General features: G+C 42.8%; 1 pseudogene; it reads left to right on the top strand.

Annotated features, from left to right (window-relative positions):
* The first annotated feature begins 5,897 nt into the window (after positions 1 to 5,897).
* LOC112297684 (FUN14 domain-containing protein 2 pseudogene) lies at positions 5,898 to 17,266 on the top strand (annotated as a pseudogene).
* Positions 17,267 to 20,153: the final 2,887 nt, after the last annotated feature.

The raw sequence follows: 20,153 nt of genomic DNA, 5'->3' as shown, positions 1-20,153 counted from the left end.
ATGTATACTTGAGAAAAATGTGTATTCTGCTCTTGTTCAAGTCTTCTAGTCCCTTGTTCCTAGTTGTTCTATACATTATTGAAACTAAGATAATGAAGTCGCCAACTGTTATTTTGATTGGATGTCTGCCCTTAAATATCTCCTGGGTGCTTTAAACTCACTATGGTCAAAATTTATTTTATGCTCTCGCCCTTCTCAAATCTACCTCAATTAATGGCACTTGGTGCTTACACCAGAAACTCAGGAATCATTCTAGATTCCTTCTTTTCCCTCATATCCTACATCTAATAAATCTCAGAGCTCCAATTTCACTCATCTATTCATTCCTCTTTATCCCACCTATCCCTGCCCTACCTAATTCAAGTCCTTGTACCTCCTACCAGGACTATTATAACCAATCTACTTGTTTCCATTGTTGCTAATGTTCATTCCACCTAGAACAACACACCCTTTATGACTTAACTCCAGAGTCACCCTCTCCTGTGGGGAGTCTTCGCTGTATTATCTCATTCTTCCACCTCAGCTCTAGGCCTCCTGTGTATATGTCTGTCCCAAGAGTTACCACACAATTTTACCACTGTCTTCCCCTCAGGATAGCTGTCTCTTAGAGAAGAGTAATTAGGACACTCCAGATTCAGACAATATAGATTAAAATCTTGTCTCTACCAGTTTCCAGCTGACTGACTGGCAAATTATTTATTTCTGTATGCCTCAATTTCTTTATCTATAATATGGAAGTAATCATAGTAGTATAGCATAGTGTTAAATTGACGGGTACAAAGTATTTAAAACATGTCAATATTAACATACTGGGTCCTCAGCAGTTCAGCAAAGGACTTAGGATAGAAAGCTTTTAGTTCATGTAATTTGAGCTGAAATAAACTGAACTTAACTGCTTGTCCCTTTTTCTAGTCTTTACTTATGCTATTCTCTTCCTTCTGTATAAATACTCTTCCTCCTTCCTCCTCCTTGCTTACTCTGTGAAATCATTCTCCAAGATCCAGCTGGTGTGACCCTCCCTTGTGAAAACAAAACACAGGCAGTCAACCAATGGATCTTTGGTCAACATCTCTTTCTTGTGTTAATCCATGACTCTGTATTGCTCCTATCACACTGTGTGGCCTTGAGTAGTAGCAGTAATAACAACCACAATTTATTAAATACCTGCTGGGTTCCAGGAACCTAACATGATTGCTCTCATTTAATCTTCACGATCATCCTGCTGGGAAACAAAAATTGTTGTCTCCATTTCACTAACGGGAAAACTGAGGCCCAGTGTGGTTAAATAACTTGCCCAAGGTCAGATGGCTAATAGTTAAGTGACAGCATAGCCAGGCCTAACCTCAAAGCTCATGCATTTTTTTTTATTGCTTTTATTAGTTTGCAAGTCTTTCTCTTCACTTATGTCATGAGGTCCTTGGAGACAGGAGCCTGTGGCTTTCTTGGGAAAGAACAGTCTACCCAGAAGGCCTAACGCTTCCTGAGTGCAGAGCCTCCGTGCTCCTTTCTTGTCTCTCTCCATCGTGCTGAGGTAGGATTCTGTGCAGGCAGAAGGGTGAAAGAAAGGAACAATAATTGATCAGCAGATGAAGGCAGCTGAGTCTCAGGACTCCTTTGGTCATGTTTGCTGCTCTTGCATCTTTGGGGGCTGGGAGGAGGCCTCCCAAGAGGCTGAGCTCTCAGAGGCCCCTGGGCGGTGATGTCAGCCTCCGGCTCTGCCAGGCCCCTGAGACCACAATCACACTGACATCACCCATGTTTCCATAGGGCTCAGGAAGAAACTCAGACCTCCTCCCCATTCCCCTGCCTGGGGCAAATTCTGTAATCATGATTTGGGGGATCTTTTCCTTTGCTCAGAAGTCTCTTTTCAATGTATGGGTATTTTTCCTCCTTGTCTTTCACCTAAAACTTACGTGTCCCCCAAGACTGTAAATTATATTCAGTAGTTTGCTCTATGCATAAACTGCCTGTAATCTTTGACACACAAATACACTCCCAGTAAATTGGGAAACACAGGGAATTTAAAAAAATAAAGCCCCCAGTGATCTGTCAACCTTTCCAGGATCTGACTGTCACAGGGCTGTTCTACTTCAAAAAGGCTGGAAACCTGAAATGGCTTCAACCTTGAAGTGTTGGATTTTAAACTTTTCAGTCTTCGCTAGCCATAAGAAAGCCATCTCCACAGAGCGATTCTCTCCCTCAATCCACCAACCCCTCATTTAATGCCATTTGTCAAAATTTGGCAAATAATTATCAAACAATTGAATAGACAGTCATTTACCTGGCACCATGGCATATGGCTTCAAACAAAAATTAGACAGATACTCCTCAGCTTACAGTCGTCACGTGGCTCCCATTGCACTTAGAACAAAACCCAAACCCAAACTTAAACCATGGCCCTGTGCACCTTCCCCCGACCTCCCACAGCTTCATCCTGCACGATTCTTCCTACATTCACCCCCTCCAGCTGCATGGGCCGTCTTTCAGTCACTCAAACACAGATTCAGTTACTGAATCTGCTGGCTTCAAATTTATGTTTATATTGAGACCTGCAGGATGAGTCAGAGTTAGGGGGCCAGCTCCTGAGTTCGATACTTGGCTGCTAAGATGAAGACCCTGTTCTTTTCCTTCACAGTGCTTGTCCCAATTTATAACCATATACCAGTTTGTCCATTTTTTTGTTTATTTTTTTCTCCTTCACTAAGCTGTAAATCCAAAGGGGCAGGACCAAGTTCAATTTATTTAATGTATACCTAGTGTCTAGATCACTGCCTGGCACATAATAAATCTTTGTAGACCAAATGAATAATAAAAAATGGTCCTGCCCTGGCTGGTGTGGCTCAGTGGACTGAGTGCCAGCCTGTGAACCAAAGGGTTACCAGTTCGATTCCCAGTCAGGACAAATGCCTGGGTTGCGGGCCAGGTCCCCAGTTGGGGACACATGAGAGGCAACCACATGCTGATGATTTTCTCCCTTTCTTGCCTTCTGTCTAAAAATAAATACATGAAATCTTTTTTAAAAAGGATCCCCTCATTTAGAGAGTGTGTCATCTCTTTGGGGAAGCACACTAGCACACACAAAGCAGGGATAAATTTTTCTTTACAAAATGGGTATGCAAGAAATAGTATATTACTTTAATTTCCTTTAGTTAAGTTAAATATACCTCCAAACCCTCAACCTTCTGGTTAGCAGAATCCAGGCTTCAGCAAAGGCCCAGGGGGTATCCTGGAGCAGAACATTCAGGGGGCCCCTCCTCTGACATGTGCATTGTCCCAGCCCTGGGGGTCCTGTGGAGCAGCTCTGCAGCCCTCAGACCACTCTTCTATTGAGGGTTTGGTAACCCTGGTGTCTGGGGTGCACTGGGGGGCCCATTCTTCTCTACTGTTTCACCACTAATGCAGGATGCCTCCAAGGGACAGGCCAGGGTTCATACATGCTCTGGAACCCCAAAGCTAGCCCCCAAATTTTGTAGAACTCTTCCCTCCATTTTGCCCTCTTCACTTCAGCTGTATCCCTTCCGACACTAGCATCCCTTCCCTCTCTTCACAGCCTAGTATCAACCCATCACACAACTCAGACTTCCTTCTGTTTGCATTTCTGTCTTGCCATTCAAATGGCTCTGAGGCAGTGGTAACTAAAGCCAGACTGCCTTCTTGGAATAGCAGAAGGACATCAAAGAATGAAAGATAAAGTGGAAGCTCAGTTCACTATACCGCTCTACACCAAACAGAAAACTTCACAAAGACAACACAATAATGTGCTAAGTTGAAAATAACAAGTACCAAACTCTATGGCATGATCAGGAGTGTTTTGGGTTAGTTTTCCTTCACCTCCTCAAGTCTGTCTCTGAGCCCTCTCTACAACCTGTATGCCCATCCTGGGCAACCTAATGTCTTGTAAATTAAACACATTTACAGCATGAAATCTTGACAATGACTCTACTTCTGCAGTGGCTGTGGTCCCCCACCCTTTGTCTAGCACCACTGCTACCACAGACGTCAAGGTTTAACATCCCGAACCAGGACTTTTCCAATAGTCTCCCAATTCATTTTCCTAAAATCCCTCTTCCCCATCACTCATCCTTTGCTCTTCTATTTTTAAAAAATCTGTATTTTGAGCAACTGTAGTGACACTACTTGTGTGAGCAAGTTGCTCAATTCCCTGTGCCTCAATTTTGCTATCCGTAAAATCGGGGTGATGATGATGATGATGATGTTGATATCACATTTCCTATAGAATTTTTTGTTGTTATAAATAGCACCTGGCACATAATAAGTGCTGGATCAGTTTTGGCTATTGGATTTGTCATTATTGTTTTTGGTTGATATTATTGTACTTGCCAGGCACTCTTTGGTGCTGGAGATACAGTGGTAAATGAGAGAGATGAGATCCCTGTTCTTATGGAGCTTACAATGTGGTTGGGGGCGAAAAAATGTGAATGTGTGTATGTGTGTGTGTGTGTGTGTGTTTTGAATCTCAGCTAGTGAGGGGGAGGAACAAACTACCCTCAAAATCCTTCTGGTTGGTCTAATAATCAAATAGACACCAGATTAGCAAGAGAAAATAATCAAATTTTGATAGCCTAAGAAAAAATTTCACAAATATTTTCTCTTGACAATCTAAATTTAGAAGAGAGAAAACAATTCTCACCACTTTCACGGACAGAAATCTGGAGGTGTGCTGATCTGGTAAGAACCCTCACCTTCTGCTGCCCTGTCAGGCACCCCAGGATCCCCTCATCTATAGCAGCCTCGGGGGGATGCGGTGGGAGGGTTCCAGCCAGTGAGTTTCTCCTGCTCAAAGTGCCAAAACTGTGGGGAAAGGGAAATTCCCCTTTCTCTCCTCAAATCAGTAGGAGGCAGATTGATAAAAGAAAATCAAATTTAATCTCACGCAGACAGGAACCCACACACGTGAGACCGTCAGCAAACCCACACACCAAAATGTTCAGAGGCAGAAAGGGGGATTGAGGTGTGTAACGCAGCCTGAGCTAGGGGTGAGGTAAAGTGCCTCCAGGGCTTCAAACGTTCATTGCCCGATAGTAAGAAGAACAAACTTCAGTAATTAGTAGTTTGCCCTGCCCTATGGATAGGTCAAAAGAAGTTATCTCTAATAACCTCTTACGGTCAAGGCCTTTAATTTAAATTCTCTAGGAACACCTAGCGAAATTGAAGCAGTAATCAAAAAACTCCCAACAAACAAAAACCCTGGACCGGATAGTTGCAAAGGTGAATTTTACCAAACATTCCAAGAAGAATTAATGCCTTTCCTCAAACTATTTCATAAAATCCAAGAGGAGGGAAAGCTCCCAAACTCATTTACCAAGCCATCATTATCCTAATTCCAAAACCAGATAAAGATACTACAAAGAAGGAAAATTATAGGTCAATATCCCTGATGAAAATAGATGCTAAAATTCTCAACAAAATATTATCAAACTGAATAGAGCAATGCATCAAAAAGGTCATACACCATGATCCAGTGGGTTTTATTCTGGGAATGCAAGGTTGGTACAACATTTGCAAATCAATAAATGTGATTCACCACAAAACAAAATGAAGGATAAAAACCACATAATTATATCAATAGATGCAGAAAAAGCATTTGATAAAATCCAGCACCTATTCATGATCAAAACTCTCAACAAAAAGGGAATAGAAGGAACGTATTTAAACATAATAAAGGCCATATATGACAAACCCACTGCCAGCATCGTACTCAATGGGCAAAAACTACAAGCATTCTTCTTAAGATTGGGAACTAGAGAGGGATATCTGCTTTCACCTCTTCTATTCAAAATAGTATGGGAAGTCCTGGCCACAGCAATCAGACAAGAAGAAGAAATAAAAGGATCCAAATTGGAAAGGGAGAAGTAAAACTGTCATTTGCAGATGACATGACGCTGTACATGGAGGACCCCAAAGATTCCACCAAGAAACGACTAGAACTGATAAATGAATTCAGCAAAGTAGCAGGTTACAAAATTAATACCCAGGAATCAGTTGCATTTTTATATGCCAATAATGAACTAACAGAAAGGGAAATTAAGAAAGCAATCCCATTCACAATTGCTCAAAAAAGAATAAAATACCTATGAATGAACCTAACCAAGGATGTAAAAGACCTGTACTTGGGAAATTATGAGACACTGAAAGAAGAAATTGAAGAAGATACAAATAAGTGGAAGCACATACCGTGTTCATGGATGGGAAGAATTAACATCATTAAAATGTTCATACTACTCAGAGCAATCTATAGATTCAACACAATTTCCATCAAGATTCCAATGATGTATTTCTCAGAACTACAGCAAATATTTCAAACATTTGTATGGAAGCACAAAAAGCCCCCCATAGCAACAGCAACCCTGAGAAAGAAGAACAAAGTTGGAGGAATCACACGACCCAATATCAAACCACACCATAAGTCCACAGTAATTGCAGCAGCACGGTACCGGCACACAGCAGACACACAGATCAATGGAACAGCTCTGACTCCTAAAGGAGGAAACATTCACACGTGTTCAATGAAATCCTTGGGAAAGGAATACTCACCCCCCCCATTTACTTATTTTTTCAAACATATATTGTCACTGTGGACACATGTACATTTATGTTATGTTTTTGGTAATAATTTAATGCTACATCATTTATTTTATTGCTCAAATTTTCCTAGCTCTGACCACTGGGAGTTCAGGTTCATCCCTGTGTCCCTCTGATATATTTCCATCCTGTTGTTTTTTTTAATTCTGTTGCCTGAAGGCCGCCACTAGCCTCCCTCTCCTTTTTCAGTTGTCTCTGGATTTTTGTCCCTTTAACCTGTTGGTTCCTCTACCCCTTCCCTTGGGCTGGGCTAGACTGGCCCTTTGTGGAGGGCTGAAGTCAGAAAACATTGCACCTCAGCTGTGTCTGTCCCCAAGATAATTAACAGGCCCTGCCTGAAAGCCCAGGGGTCTTGCTCCCAAATCTCCTTCCACCTGTGGTACACTGGGTCCTTGGGACTCAGAGGTGGGGGCCTCCATCTGTCACGTGACTGCCGTAGCCATGGCACGCTGGTGCAGCTTCTCCAGGGACCAGGACCCAGGGAGCTGGCTACAGCGGAACAGCTGGCTAGCTTTACTCCAGGGTTCTCAGAGAAAGCCTGGCTAGATGAAGTCATAGATTATTGAGCTAGACCCACACCTGAGGATCTCACCATCTCCCCAGTGGATGCCCAAAACTTGGGAGTGTACCAAACTCTCTATACTTACTATGGTTTTTCCTATATATACATACCTATGATAAAGTTTAATTTATAAATTAGGCACATTAAGAGATTAACAATAGTAACTAATAATAAAATTGAAAAATTATAACAACATATTGTAATAACAGGTATGTGAATGCGTGCGCTCTCGCTCTCTCTCTCTCTCTCTCTCTCTCAAAATATCATATTGTACTGTGAGGGAGGGAGGAAGAAACTGTCCTCTGCCCTTCTGGGTGGTCTAATGCTCAAATACACATGAGACAGATTGACACAAGAGAATATAACATTCAGTTACATATGTACATAAGGAAATCCCACATATATGAGGGGACGAGAGACAGAGAAGTAAAATGGGGTATACATGACATTCTGAGCCAAGGATCAGGTGCGGCACCTGGGGCTTCACAGGGGAGGAAGGTCATTCACAGGATGGTAAGAAGAGCAGATGTTCAGTAATTAGAAGTTTGCCCTGCCCTATGAATAGGTCATAGAAAGTTATTACTGGTGATAATTCTTATTACGGGCAAGGCCCCTACTTTAAATTCTTTAATGGAAGGTAAAAGTTTCTCACGAGCCTGCAGGGTCTCACCAGCATTCAGCTCAAACTGATTCACATGCCAAAGTGGTGCATCTCACTTAGGCCATAGCTATGTCCTCCTAACACACTTACACCACTCCAGATGGTTTTACAAACAGATTATCTTTATTTTTTTAAGATTCCACTTATTTATTTATTTATTTATTTATTTATTTATTTATTTATTTATTTTAGAGAGAGGGGAAAGGAGGGAGAAAGAGAGGGAAAGAAACTTCAATGCGTCAGAGAAACATTGATGGGTTGCCTCTTGCACATCCCCAGCCGAGGACTCGGCCCATAACTCAGGTATGTGCCCTAACAAGGAATCAAACCAGCAACCTTTCACTTTGCAGGACAATGCCCAACCCACTTACTTAGCCACACCATTCAGGGCCAGATTATCTTTTAAAACACAGATCAGTTTATATCACTAATCTATTTTAAACTCTTGAATTGCTCTCCATTGCTACTATGATAAAGACCAAGAATTTTAACCCTACAGATCCCTTGCCTTACCTTGCACCACTCCCTCCTCACTGTCCAAGTTCCAGCCACCTCAGCTGTCCCCCTCACTGTCCCCTTACCCTAAGGTACTCATTGCTCCACTGCAACCCCACCTTTTGGCTCCCATTCGCCCTCATCACTCAGCGGTCTGTTAGATGAACGTCAGACTTTGGAGTCAGTTCCCTCAGCCACCAAATACAGAGGGGAAAAACACCCCAGAGGCTTGGGAGGGACTGGCTATGGGGAGACTGAACTCCAGAGAGAAGATTTTAGCCTCAGGTGATAGGCTTAAGTGATTAATGCTTGTGGAAAGCTGTTACTCCAGGAACTGGAATGCATGACCTAACCTAAAGGTTGCTGTGACTCAATTCAACCTTTGTGCCCCAGGGGGTCTGTAAGTGATGGAGGTGGTATCTGAGCCAGTGTGTTCCAGGGAGGGAACACTTGTGATGCAGATAAAGAATTATCGATCAGCAGATAAAGAAGTACTAGAAAAATTGCCTGGACTACAACTCTTACCCAATTAACTTTTTTTTCCAAGCCCCTTACCTCCCTCTCTATCCAATGAACCTTTTTTCCAAACCCCTTAACTACCCTTTCTTCTCATAAAAAAGTCAGCTTAAAATGAGATGATAGGACGGTTTTTGAGGGTACATAACCCATTGTCTTCTCAGATCTCTGACATCTGAATAAAGTGCTCATATAGATTCAACCCTTGTCTCTATTTATTGGTTCTGATAGGGGATTCAAAAGTTGGAAGATTTTAGTTTAAGTAATAACTAATAAACTTAGTAATCAATGCATGTAAAAGCTATTGTTCCAGGAACTGAAGGCGAGACCCACCCTGACTCCAGAAGACCATAAGCAGTTCCACCCTTGTGCTTCAGGAGGACTGCAAGCAACTGAAGATGGGATCTGAGCCATTGTGCTCCAGGGTGAGACAACCACCCACCCCCGAGGACACAGCTAAAGACCACCACCCAGGGGGAGAATGCTGCAGGTTTTTGATCCAATTAACTTTTCCCTGAATTCCAAACCCCTTATCTACACACTGTTCTCCTTATAAAAAGGACCGTTTTAAAATGGCATTTAAGATGATCTGTTAGGGTACAAACCCACTGTCTTCTCAGATCTCCAGCCACCTGAATAAAGCGCCCATAAAGATTCAACCACTGTCATTGCTTATTGGGTTCGGTATGTGACAGGCAGCACGAACACTGGTCTTTTCCAGATTCAGGTCTGGCAGTGACAGGCAGCATGAATGCTAACTTTTCTGGTTTCACGATGATGGTAGTAGGATGGGGTGCCACAGTGGTATCCCCCAACCTTCAGAGTGGGGTCTCCAGGTGCTGAAGCAGGTCATGCCCTCTCTGCCTAGCCTACAGTGCAAGAGCAGAAGTTCCCAAATGTTTGTCTGAGACTTCTTTTCTTTATTTTTTATTCTTTATTGTAGTTTTTCCATTACCACTTAGTCCCTTTATACACTACCCCTGCCCCCCAGTCTGAGACCTCTTGAGTGCCTGAGTGGGCAGTTGATGGACAGGCCCTTTGTGAGATGAAGACTTCGCCAGGCTGTGGAAGAGCACTGTGGTCCGGAGCACAGGGCCCTTGGTCAGTAACAGCATCGTGGATGAGAAGGGGGCACAAGGAGACCCACCCTCTGCCATGACTGAACACAGACGCAGCAGCATTTTTTGAGCCAGTCTAGTTAACCCTTCTGGCTTCTTTTCCTCCTGGGACAGCACATCTAAGAGCCTTTCCCTGACTCCCAGACATTTGTCTCCAACCAGACTTCACCTGCCTTCCTGAAGATGGTGGCAAGCGAGCATGGTTGGAGACTGGGGAGAATCCCGCTGCCCTTGGTGCCAACCCCAGGAACCTTCAAATACAGTATCTGGCCATTGCACAGGACTGTCAAAGGTTCAGCCCAGGCCCTGGTCGGGTAGGCCAGTTGGTTAGAGCATTGTCCCAGCAAGTCAAGGTTACAGGTTCAATCCCCAGTGAGGGCACATACAAGAAGCAACCGATGAATGCACAAATAAGTGGAACAACAAATCAGTGTTTCTCTCTCTCCGTCCGTACCCCACTCCCTCTCTAAAATAGATAAATAAATAATATATTTTAAAAATACAAGTTTCAGCCCAACTACATCGTGGGAGAATGTTCCGCCAGCAGCCCACCATGCAGCTTCTTTTACCTTCCTCGTAAAGTCCCCATGAAACACAGGACAAACAGAAAAGGCACAAACAACTGCCACCCCAGGCTGCAGCTCGGGGGGCTGGGGACTGTCCCAGGCACATAGAGCCATACCTACCGAACCACAGCGATGCCACGGCAGCCTTAGGAAGTTTAGTCTGCCTGCCTTTGAGAGGCTCCCCTGACTCCCAGGCTTAGCCTGTTCCAGGGCATCTGTGGATTTTCCTTAAGAATGGATGCCAAAACATGGGGGAAAGTGATGAAGTGTCAAATTAGGAAAATTATTGTATTAGCAAAACAAAATGAACACTTTGTGAAACTGAATAACTAAACTTCTGCGACACTCAGTATAAGGGCAGTTGTTTGAGGTAAGCTACGTAGGACTTAAGAACAGAGGAGTAACTGTGTATCAGCAACAGTGGTGTTTAAGTGCAAGTCAGCGCCATGGCTGCTCAGCTGTGAGAGGCAGCGCGGCGGAATGATGGAAAGCAAACTGAAGCCAGACAAGAGACCGAAGGATCCAGAGAACAAGGAGGGCTCATCTACCTGGGCACCTCGGTGTGGAGCAGCAGCAAGGGGTCTGGACAACAGGTCAGCGGAAAAAGCTTCAGATTCTGCTGCCACCTTCTGGTGGCCATACCACAACACAGGGTCCCATGCTCTGGTTAAGCTGGGGCTCCTGATTCAACTCAAATCTAGGGCCAAAAGGAATGAGGCAGGCATATATATTAATTTGTATATGGATACAGTACCAGAAAAAAGTACTTGTATTATGAAATAGTTATAACATTTTTTACAGCATAAGATCAGTATCTTGGGAGCCATACAAACCTCATTTGGCTCAGCATCGGGCTAGTCCAGTGATGCAGGGCAAGTCCTTCACCCCTCTGTAAGCCTTCTCTCTCAGATGGGAATAATGATAATACCTCCACACAATGAGATGTTAGCCGAGGTCATGATTGTTTGGTGCTGAGTCCCTGGTATATGGTGCTCGGTTATTACAAATGCTGATGAAGGTGGACAAGGAAACCAGGGTGGTTCTTTTCTGGGCAATTTTTCTTTTTAAAAAGGTTTGGGTGTACAATTTGAGTTAATCAAAATCCTTGGTTTATAATGCATGCTCATCACTGATTGTGTAACATAAAAATGTACTTGTCTGTTGGAAGTGGATGCTTGGAGACGATCTGGATTCAACAGTTTAGAATAATTCTAGGATTGAAAGAAAACACACACCCACACTCATGCATGCAAACGTTTAAGCTCTTTCCAGCTGGTCATGGTAACTGATATCTTGCTGTCATCTCTAAGGAGGACTATTCCCAGTCTCATCTGGGCTATGTAGGTGGGGAAACAAGATATTGCGATCTTGATTTCTCTATGACTCTAGTGCTTTTTCGGATCATTTCCCTTCCTTTCATGATATCCAAGTAGCTGTGTACTCTTGTTTGTTTTCATACATTTATTGGTTACAATGTGGCTACAGAATGTATCCTATACAATTTCTGCCTTTTGGAATTTATTAAGGTTTCTCGTATGCAATCAATTTTTATGAATATTTGTAGCTGAGAAGCATTTCACAGGCAAACAGATCCATGTTTGATAAAAACAAAATGTAACTTTCTGTTGCAGTATTTTCCTCTACTTTAAGTAGCTATTACTCTTAATGTCTATTAAAAAATAAAACCCATCAACCACACACAAATATTAGTCACTTCTGGGTAAACTCAGCTTTCTGGTTTTTCAGGATTTTCCCAGGCAATTATGGTTCCGGTTCCTACCTTCTTGCAGGAGGTTGCATCTAAGTCAGGGGGGACTTCTGTAGCTTAAGGGATGGTCATACAAATGGCCATCATCTGCCCCTTTGGGTTCCCTTGAGATGTGCATCATCTTCCCCTCCCAGGCCTGTCACCTGCCACAGACTATGCTGTGTGACTAGCTTAGTGGTCTTTTCCCCACACTTGCCATTTTTGATGCACGACTGGCCCAGATCTCAAGGCCACTTCCACTCTACCAGCCCCCTCCCAGCCACCTTCGTGAAAACTTTGCATACTTTGGTCCTCTAGTCCTTTGACAATCTTGATACTCGCCAGGCTGCTGTAGGCTTACTTCTGCAAGGCTTGCTACCTCCCTGTTCTTCGCAGACAGCCTCCACTTAGTGATTTCACGGGAGGACTGGGGGGTCGGAATGTGGGGAAGCCCGTGCCCGCTTTGTGAGAATTTCATTACGGGGGTGGAGGCAGAGAGCAAGGCTCCTTCTCAAGAGACCCACGTAGCATCTGATTGCAGTGCTTTCCCGACATCTCTAGGCTGAAGCTGCGGGATTTGAATCCACCGGGGGTCTCGGCTGCTCTTTGGCGTCACCTGGTGGTGACTTGACAGCCTGGAGGGTAAACCCAGTTTGGGATGATGGTGCTGTCTGGGCAGGTGTTCCGCCACCTGGCTGGGACTTCCAACAGAGCCACAGTTCTTTCTAGGATCCATCAGGTTAGATGGCAACGATTTGTTGGGTGACCTGGGGATACCGGCCGGCAAGAATACTAAGGACACCACCTCCCACTTCCCGGTTCCAAAAATAAGATGGCCTGCGTTTTTATCACGGGGGCCTCCTCCCCACCCCCACCCCTACCTTACCAACACAGATAATAACTTTAATCCACACCTCAGCCCTTAGAGAACAGAAACGATCGCCACATTGGAATTCACCAGGTGGTATGGGCATATTACTGCTGGTTTTTGCTCGTTATTTGTCCGTGTGTGCTACGGCGGTAATAGCAGCTCTTGGTAAATGTCTGACTCCCCTCTCCTGGGGCAAGTGGGGATCCAGGGTGCAGAGTGCTGCCAGGAGCGAGATCCGACCCCGCAACCGGTCCACTCAGCCAACCGGGACATGGAAGGGAAGTGAATGGAAGGGAAGTGAATGGAAGGAGGAGGTGGGAGGGAGGGGGAAACAGATCTTGAAGTCAGAAGACCAGGCAGGAGCTCCGGGTTCAAAGCAGAGAAGAGGAAACATGGCTGGAGGCGCTCCCTGCCTCACAAGCACTAGTATTCTCCTTGGGAATTGCCCAGAAAATATAGGCACATTTAATTTTTTTTGCTTAAATTTTATTGTGTCTGGCATTAAACTTGCTAGCCTTCTTTATACCCACATTTTACAATATACTATATTGTGGGAAAATATGAAAATTTTGGAAACATGTTTTGTATATTTTCCCCTATCCATCTATCTCCTGTACAGAGATTACTGTTACTTGTGTATATATGTTAGTTTCCTAGGGCTGCTATAACAAATTACCACAACTGAGTGGCTTAAAACCACAGGAACTTATTCTCTCACAGTAATGGAGGGCAAAAAGCTGAGATCAGGGTGTCAGCAGGGCTGCAGTTCCTCTACAGGCTCTAGGAGAGAATCCTTCCTTGCCTCTGGCAGCTTCTGGTGGCTCCAGGCTTTCCTCAGCTCTGGCTGCATCACTCTCATCTCTGACTTCACCTGGCCTTGGCCTTCTCCTGTCTGTGTCTTCTCCTCTTCTGTCTCTTGTAAGGTTATTGGATTTAGGGCACATGAGGGTAATCCAGGATGATCTCCTCTCAAGGTCATTAACTTAATTATATTTACATCTACAAAGCCCCTTTTTCCAAATAAGGTCCCATTCACAAGGTGTTAGAATGTGAACACACACACACCTCCACACAGAGAGAGGGGGGAAGTAGGGAGGGGACAAGAGAAAGAGAGGGAGAGGGCGAAAGCACTCACACACACAACTTTTGGTGCTGTGATAAATGCTATGGTTAACATCCTAGCAGGAATCTAGCTCCTAAAGGTGTGTGCTGGACATTTTGTTGTTTGGTCGCCCCACATCCCTTGCCCCTTCTTTTGATAACACTACCCCAAGGATTCTTGGGGAACTAACCTTCCCTTGTTGGATACTGCTTGGTGAAACCATCAATAAAGATGCACTGAACTTTTCTAGATTAAAAAATAGGCATGAAACCTGGCCTGGGCTAATTTTATGCTTGCTCCATGGCAACTAGATTTTAAGACTGAAAAAAGCTGTAGCTGATTCATCTAGTAGCTGATTCATCCTGTATCTGATTCACAGCTTTCTGTTACCTGCTTCAGCAAGCAGCCAACCTCAGAGCCACCTGGGTTCCTGCCCTTTTTGGGCCTGGTTTTTCATCTTTCCCTTTCAGTGCTGTGAACTGAACCAAAATTTTATTTATTTTTTTTTGTCATTTTGTTTTTTCTGAGTTGACTCACATAAGGCAAATACTTGATTCATTTCTTTTGTTCCCCCCACCCCACTCCACCCCCCAGCCCTCGGCTGCCATGGATGAGAATAAGTCTACCAAGACATGATCTGCTTGGGGAAGAAAGGTAGATGATCTCTCAAAAGAAAAGGGCCAGGAGCCTTTACCTCAATGGGCTTTTATTGGATTTAATTTGCATAGGAATACAGGGTGATTATGCAAAGCTCATCAATCATTGTCAGGCAGTAATGATCAAACAATAGATAACATTCAAAGAACTCTGAGGGCTTATTCTGAGTCAGGGTCAGATAGCTAAAGGGCCATAAAACTTTGGGGAAACAAACTCATTTCATGCTTGGACCCTTATCATTTAAATTGAGAGTATTGGCAAAGCAGGTTTCACAGGATTTTATGCATTCTTTCTTAGGCCTGATCACCCAGGGGAACCCGCCCTTTCCAGCACAGGCCCACCTCCAGCATTGTTTCAGGTCGGGGGAAGTAAGGCAGCCAAGAGATTAGGAGACTTCTGGCAGACAAAATGAAAAGCCTAGGGGTGAGGGTACATCACCCCCTTTTTCTATACTCCCCAAGTCCTTCCCTGAGGGCCCCTTTGAGACTGCGCCTTTCTTAGGTCGTCCCTCTTTTGAGGAATCTTACCTGTCATTGCCTAACCAGTCATCTGCCTGGGGCCAAGCAGGGTGAGGTGAAAGGGGGCAGAGGCAGCACCCCTGCCAGGAAGATAAACTTTGTCTCCTTAGTGGCTTAGGGTCCCAAGGTCTCTCACTCAGCCTTAGCCATGGGGGGTTACAGCTTCTAAAACCAGGCAGGGTGGTTCCCAACATTGTACTTTCTAATAAAATATATTTACTAATATCTCTCCCTTTGAGAAGAATTTTGTTGGTGTACAAAGTAGTGCTCTTGCTGTTATTGTTTTCTGAATAGATTTTTCTTCTTGAACTAAGTTCTTTGGAAAACGGTTTTAGAATGTCAAGTGAATTCTATTGCTATTTTTCATTTTGTTACATTGTATCAAGAATATTTAGGTACATGATGAATTTCTATGAATGTTCTTTGAATAATTAAAGAACAGGTATTCTCTATTTGTGGATAGGAAAATTTTCTCTGTATATATATATTTTTTCAAACTTGTAACTGTGTTGTTCAAATCTCCTTTACTATTACTCTTATTCCATAGCCAGACAAAGAGATTACAAGAAAAGACAACTACAGATCCATACCCCTTATGAATATAGATGCAGAAATCCTCAACTACAACAATGTTCGAGCAATCTGAATTCGGCAGCACATTGAAAGCACTATAACCATTACCAAACGGGATTTATCCCAGGAATGAAAGGTTGGTTCAACATATGAAACTTATTCAATGTATACAAAATATTGATAGAATGAAGGGGGAAACCCACATGATCATTTCAATTAGTGCAGAAAAATTATTTGACAAATTCCAACATTCTTTCATCAGAAAAACATGCAACAAAATAGAACTAGGACACTTCAACATGATAAAGGACATATACAAACACCCACAGCTAACATCATTCTGAATGGTAAAAGACCAAAAGTTACATATCTATATACTAGCAATGAATAGTCCAGAAAGGAAATTAAGAAAACAATTTCATTTAAAGTAGCATCAAAAGCCATGGCTTGTGTGGCTCAGTGGACTGAGTACAAGTCTTTGAATGGAAAGGTCACCAGTTCGATTCCCAGTCAGGGCATACGCCTGGGTTGCAGAACAAGAGGCAACAGATCCGATGTCTGTCTCGCTCATCGTCATTTCCCTCCCTCTCTTTCTCCCTCCCTTCCCCTCTTTAAAAACAAATAAATAAAATCTTTTTAAAAAATAGCATCAAAAGGTTGCTGCAAAAATGGCATGTCACTCCATGTCCTAAGCAGGCTACAAGCCTCCACGGGTGTCATTGCAAAAGATCACTGAAATGGCAGCGTCCAGCCAAGGAAATTTTGGCTCACTGGACCTTGCAGGACTTGCTAAAAAGCAGCCATGGCAGCACAAGCTGTTTGGTCGGGAATCTGGGCCCTCAGCTGGAAGTATAGCATGGCAACTCAGCTCTTAATTGTAGGTGTCACTGGATGGTGCACGGGTTTCATCTTCCAGAAGGTTGGGAAGTTGGCTGCAAAAGCTGTGGGAGGAGGATTTTTTCTCCTTCAGCTTGCAAGCCATACTGGGCACGTCAAAGTTGACCGGCAATCAGTAGAGAAGGGCATGAAGAAAGCCAAGGAACAGCTCAAGATCTGTAAGAGCAACCACTCACCTATGGAGGTGAAAAACAAAGCTGAGGAAATGGTGTTATTTGTGAAAAAGAACATTCTAGTGACTGGTGGATTTTTCAGAGGATTTCTGCTTGGCATGGCATCCTAAGGAGGACGACTCATTGTCCTTGGTTTTTCCAACTAGCAGCCCCTTTGCTCCATCATGGGACATTGAGTCTCCTCTTCCTCCTCCTCTTCTCCTGTGCCTTCCTCCCTGCTGTCTCCTATCTGAATGGCTTCTACAGGCATCTGCTGGTGCAAACTGACTGGGCCCTGCTGTGAGCCTCAAGACAACAGCGGAAGAGACGATAGAGATGGAAGAGAGAAGAGACATTAACTTTCCCCCAGAACACGCCCCATTAGACTGATCTGTAGGTCAGCAGGACTGTGCCTTCCGCCCTACATACAACACTTACGAGAACATACCAGAAGATGGCTCATTGTGGAGGACACGTAGATCCTCGAAGGTTGTCCCAAACGATTTGGAAAAGGCATAACGAGCACATAGATACCTTATTACGTGCTGCATGGAAAGCAACAGAATACATATACCCTTAAGCATGAAAAGATAAGTAAATAAAATAAAATAGCATCAAAAAGAAAATATTAAGCCCTGGCTGGATGGCTCAGTTGGAGTGTCATCCCGTGCACTAAAATGTTGCAAATTCCATCTCTGGTGCACACAGGAGGCAACTGATGGATGTCTCCATCGCACATCTGTGTTTCTCTCTCTCCCCCTTCTTCTCTCTCTAAAATCAATTTTTAAAAACATATTCTTGGGTGAGGATTTTTAAAAAGAAATAAATTAAAATAAAATATTTAGGAATAAAGTTAACTAAGGAGACACAAGATTTACACAGTGAAAACTACAAAACATTGACAAAAGAAATTAAAGACGTAAATAAATGGAAAAATATCCCACATTCATGGGTTGGAAAACTGATATACAGATTCAGCGTAATCCCTATTAAAATCTCAATGTCATTTTATGGTCTTTTTTTCAAAAATGGAAAAGTGCATCCTAAAAAACATTTTCAAAGGACCCTGAATTGACAAAAAAAAAAAAAAAATAGAATAAGGATGAAGGACTCACAAAGGTTTTTACAAAGCTACTGCGAACAAAACAGTGTGGTACTGAGATAAGGATAGACAAATACAATGTAATAAAATTTAGAGCCCAGAAATAAGTCCTCACATCCATGGTCAATTGACTTTTGACAAGGGTGCCAAGACCTTCAATAGATAAAAAGTTAATCTCTTCAACAAAGTAGTTTGGGAAAACAGGACACTCACAGTCAAAAAAAAAAATGAAGTTGGACCTTTACCTCACACCCTACACAGAAAATAATTCAAAGTAGATCAAAAGCTTACACTTAAGAGCTAAAACTGTAAATTGCTACAGTTGTGCGAATATCACCACAATGCAGTTTTAGAACAGTTCCATCATGCCCAAAAGTTCCCTCATGCTGACTTGCAGCCAATTCTTGCTCCCACTCTCAGCTTGGATAACCATTGATTTGCTTTCTGTCTCTATTGTTTTGTTTTTTCTAGACATTTTATGAAAGTGGAATCACTGAGTATATAGTTATTTGTGTCTGACTTCTTTCTTGAGGTTTACCTATCTTGTAGCTTGTATCAGGATTTTGTTTCTTTTTACTGCTTAGTAGTATTCCATTGAATGGACATACCACAATTTGTTTATCCATTCACCAGTTGACGGACATTCAAAGTGCTTCCAGTTTGGGGCTGTGGTGAATAATGCTACCGTGAAGATCTGCATACAAGTCATGTTTTCATTTCTCCTGGGTAGATACCTAGGAGTGGAGTTGCCAGTCAGCCACCTAAATTTCACTGTTAACAATTGACTATCATCGCTTTACCATGTATCTTTCCACCTAGTCATCCTCCTATTCTTCCATTAATCCATTTAATTTTTTGGATGCATTTTAAAGGAAATTAGAGATATATGTGTAAAAACATATCTACCTAAATTCAAAAATTTTTTTAAAGAAAAGATTTTTTAAAAAGGAAAAAAAGAAAAGAAAGATTAATGAGTGGATCATTATTTCTTAGAATAGTTTACTTTATAGAAAAGTTATGAAGGTATACCCACATCCGTCTTTCCCTACTATTATTTTACATCACTATAGTACATTTGTTCACAACTGATGAATGAATATTGATATTATTAGGCAAAGTCAACACTTTATTCAGATTTCTTTACTCGCTTAATTTTTTTTCGGTCCCAGGTTGCTATATTACATTCAGTCACCATGTCTCCTTAGTGTTCTTTGACAATGTCACTCAGGCTTTCTTTGTTTTTGATCATCTTGACATTGTTGAGTACTGGCCACGTATTTCGTAAAATGCCCCTCAGTCTGAGTTTGTACACTGGGACTTCAGGTTTGGGGGAAGGAGACCACAGTGATAAAGTGGTAGTCTCACCATATTACAGGAAGGCTTTACGCTCGGCTGCTGTCACCGTGACTCATCGCTATTGATGTTGACCTTGATGTCCAGAATGAGGTAGCTCTTGTTAGGTTTCTCCACTGTAAGGTTACCCTTTTTTTCCTTTGTTACATACTGTACAATTTGGAAGGAATTCACTATGTACAGCCCACCCTTAAGAAGTGGGAAGCTATGCTGCACCTTCTTTAGAACTTGGTATCTACGTATGTTATTTGGAATTATTCTGTTTGTCTATTCTCCTCCAGTAATGTACTCACTTATAATTTACTTATAGCATATGTACTCATGGATAATTATTTTATACTTTGGGTTATAATCCAATACTACTTGATTTTGTCGCTCAATTTATTCTGCTTTGGCCATTGGGGGCACTTCCAGTTGCCTCCCATGGGTCTCTTTGACATACCCCCATCATTGTGCGTGCTTTTAATTTAAGAATTTTATTTTAAACTTTCTGCCATTACAAGATGCTTCAGGCTATTTCCTGTACCAGTTCTAGAATCAGCCATTTCTCCGCAGAGCCCTGGTTCTTTTTAACGGAGAATGGTAGCAGAAACCAAGATCTGGGCACTGGGTGTGCTTGTGGCTACTAAGGTGTTTGTGCTTTCTGACCCTCTCACAGGG

Source organism: Desmodus rotundus, chromosome 5 (genome assembly GCF_022682495.2).
Source record: "Desmodus rotundus isolate HL8 chromosome 5, HLdesRot8A.1, whole genome shotgun sequence".
Classification (NCBI taxonomy): Eukaryota; Metazoa; Chordata; class Mammalia; order Chiroptera; family Phyllostomidae; genus Desmodus; species Desmodus rotundus.
The sequence above is the reverse complement of the archived record's forward strand: the minus strand, read 5'-3'. Positions and strand labels throughout refer to the sequence as shown.